This window comes from Tupaia chinensis, unplaced genomic scaffold (genome assembly GCF_000334495.1).
Source record: "Tupaia chinensis unplaced genomic scaffold, TupChi_1.0 Scaffold000063_1, whole genome shotgun sequence".
NCBI lineage: Eukaryota > Metazoa > Chordata > Mammalia > Scandentia > Tupaiidae > Tupaia > Tupaia belangeri.
In genome coordinates, this window is record NW_006159521.1 from 3754736 (window position 1) to 3758369 (window position 3634).

A 3634-nucleotide genomic window follows, 5' to 3' on the forward strand; every position below is an offset into this window, starting at 1 on the left:
AAGAAAAAGAAAACACAAATATAAAAGAAAACAGAAATCATGTTATTTGCTCCCTACTGCTCCAGAAGGCTTGGTCTGAGCAGAGTTTGGCATCTTCTCAGGTGAGTGCCATGGCCATTATGGGCCCATAACAACCTTCTTAACTAACGGGTTTTGCTGTGTCCATGTACGAAATGGTAAAAAACTGTTTGTAGATACCAGAGGCTGTCCTGGGTCCAATCCACTTGTCGAACAAACCAGAGGTAGAGCAGATTTGTGCACGCCAGGGCTGAGCCCTACACCAGGAAGTACTTCTGGCTAGTGATGATGGACCAGCAGACTTCCCAGGAAAGCACTTATCAGACCCCCACTTATCAGCATGGGTTAAGGCGCTAGACTTCCACATGGTGGACCGCAGTTCAAGCCCTGGACATGGTGACTTGAAACTCATGCCGTGTGTGTGTGTGTGTGTGTGTGTGTGTGTGTGTGACCAAAATCCTGAGAGAAAAATAGACAAGTGATTGGGGCATGCCCATTCCCCCTGAAGGGTAGTTTCTCACTTTCTCTGTCTCTGTCTCTGTGTCTACAGGCAGGAGGCTCATTGCCAGGTCCATCTCAGGGACTGCAGGTGGTATAGTGGTTAAGGTGTTGGACTCCCACATGGCTGGTCATGGTTCGAATCCCAGACCTAGTGGCTTGCTTGCTCACTTTCCTTCTCTTTCCTCCTCTCCCCTCTCTGGTCTCTCTGGTGAGCACACATGCCCTATAGCAAATTAAGTAATAATAAATTAATTAATTTAATTAATTTTAAAAATTACCCCATCTAGGAGAGCCCCTCTTTCCCATGGTCATATTATTTTTTTTTTGAATCACTACTGAGTTTGCAGGTTGTCTATCTGCTCCCCTGCCTTGGAAACTTTACTCCAGAAGAACAAGGACCTTTAGTTTCTTGTATAAGGCTGTAAATCAAGGCTCCTGAACAATGTTAGCCCCATACTAGATTTGTGAACAAAACTTTTGAATGTCTTTTTAGTTACATATGTATTTTTCTTGCTTTAATATCGTAGAGAGCACATAGAACCTACTTTTCGTTTTGTCTTTCTTTGCCTTTGACCAAAAATGATATGTTGACCTAAGTCATGGGAACAAATATAAGGAGAATGTTGGCAAACTGAAGTGTGTGTAAGAGAAAATTAGATTCAAAGAAAGGTTTTAGGCATATTTGAGTCATGGGGAAGCTATAGTACTGTAGGTGTAGAGTGCGTTTTCCTCACGAAACCAAGTGACAACGTGGTGATTTTTAGATTTTCACTCAACTATTAACATTTAAACTCGCCTCTTTCCTGTATTCGATGTAGGATTCTCTTGTTTGAATATGTTCAGGTATTTAAACCACAAAGTGGCCAGACCATGCCAGCTCATTTGAGGAGATGATCCGGTATCTCAAGCTCAATGAGAACTCTTAACACCGTTTTTTTCTGGAACCAGCATGGTATTACTACACACTTCCAGCCTCAGCATTACTGGGAAAAATGTCTCTTGTTTTTCTTTTTGATCTAACATAGTTTTGGCACCTTCTGATCTAAGGCAGATGTTTTTAGTTATGTTTGTGGTGTGTGTCTCCATTCCAAGTTAAGATTAGCAGGTATCTTTAAGAACATCGGGTTCTGGCATTGGATTGGTGTTTATTTAATTGAGATGATCTACAGTAAGGAAATAGTCCCTGACTCCACACAAGGGATCCGCTAGAGGGCAACAAAGCGTAAACCAAATTTAAATTTGCCCCCAAAAGGCTACCATGAAAATTTATTTTGCAAATAAGATTTCTTAAATACAAAACATTCAAGTTAGTTCAGTGAAGTAAAATAATTAATGCACAAATATTTTCCTTTTTTTGTAAGTAGCAGGGCAAAGCTCTTTAGGTTAAAAAGCAAATGAGAATGGAACTGGTTTTTATCAATTATGTAATTTAGGGCATTTACCTCTTTGGTCCACTTCTATGATATGTAGACTATTAAAGTTCTAACTCTAAGATTCCATGATTTTTAAGATTTATGATTCTATTTCAGTCCTTTTACAATCTTTTTGATTAGGCTCTTAGGTTATTTGTTTGACTATTGGAGACACTGTTTACAAAAAGCTACTATTATGTCATGAAAAATTTAGGTCTCTGGAATGTGTTAATTTACTTTCTTGGAAAAATTTACATAGTAAAATGATATACACACCCACATACACACACGCACACACTTTTTCTGAAATAAGATCTTGCTATTTAAACTATTTTTTAAAAGAATTATTTTATTTAGCTTTATTTATTTTAATTTGACCAGAGAAGAACAGAGTGAGAGAAAGAGAGGGAGGGGGAAAGTGAGAAGGCAAGCCTCCAGGTCCAGGACTTGAACAGCAGTCAGCCATGTGGGAGTCCAGTGCCCTTAACCACCAAACTACCTACTGGCCCTGCTTTTTTTTTTTTAATTGAAAAATTAAAACTCATAATGATATTATACATAGCTGAGTTTTTTCTCTCCATCTGTTTTCCTTTTAAAGCACTACATATGTAAACTCTATACTACTTTACTAAAATTAAAAAATCATGAAGAAAGTTACACATTAAAAACAAATTGTCAATTTGAAGGCCAAGTCAACAGTGACTCTGAATAAAGGAGCACATCATGCTAGATTCGCATGACTGCTACCATTCATTCAGTCCCTTCCCACCAAGCTTCGGATGTGATTGAATTTTTTTTTTTTTTTCGGAGAGGTTTTTGCTATAGGGTGCGTGCATCGATAATCTATTCCATGAAATCCTGCAAGAAAACTTTCCAAACCTAGAGAGGTACTCAAAGATCCAGTGTCAAGAAATACAAAGGACCCCAAATAGAATCAACCCTACAAGATCTTCTCCAAGACACATTATAGCCAGATTGACCAGAACCACAGACAAAGACAAGATACTAAGACTGGCAAGAGAGAAACATCAAGTTACCCATATAGGACATCCTATCAGGCTAACAGCAGACCTCTCATCGGAAACAATGTGAGCAAGGACAAAATGGGAAAATATATTCAAGGTGTTAAGGGAAAAGCAATTTAAACCAAGATTACTGTACCTGGCAAGATTATCCTTCAAGTGGGAAGAAAAGACAAGAACACTCTCAGATAAAGAAAACCTGAAAGAATCTACCTGCACCAGACCGGATTTCCAAGAAGTCTTCAAGGGAATGCTATACCAGGAAAATTAAATACAGACACATAGAAATAAGAGTTCAAAAACTAAGACAACGGATAATTTAATCATAGGGACAAGTCTGGAGTTGAAAATTATATCCCAGAACTTAATCGGGAAAATCGAACCACAGAAGATAAAGTACATGAAACTGAATTGGTGAAATAGAATTTTATGACTTTTGACTAAAACATTGCTGATTTTCTTGTAGGCTTTGTTGTCCGGTTTTCAGGATTTCTGTCCTGTCTTGAGATGTTGATAGGTTCATGTACCTACTTTCCTACATTTGAACAGAATTCTAACGTGTTTCCTGGCTTTAAGTTTTAAGCAATGTTCTCAGGATTTCTTTGGTTTCAGTTAAAACTTCTTTCTTTCTTTCTTTCTTTCTTTCTTTCTTTCTTTCTTTCTTTCTTTCTTTCTTTCTTT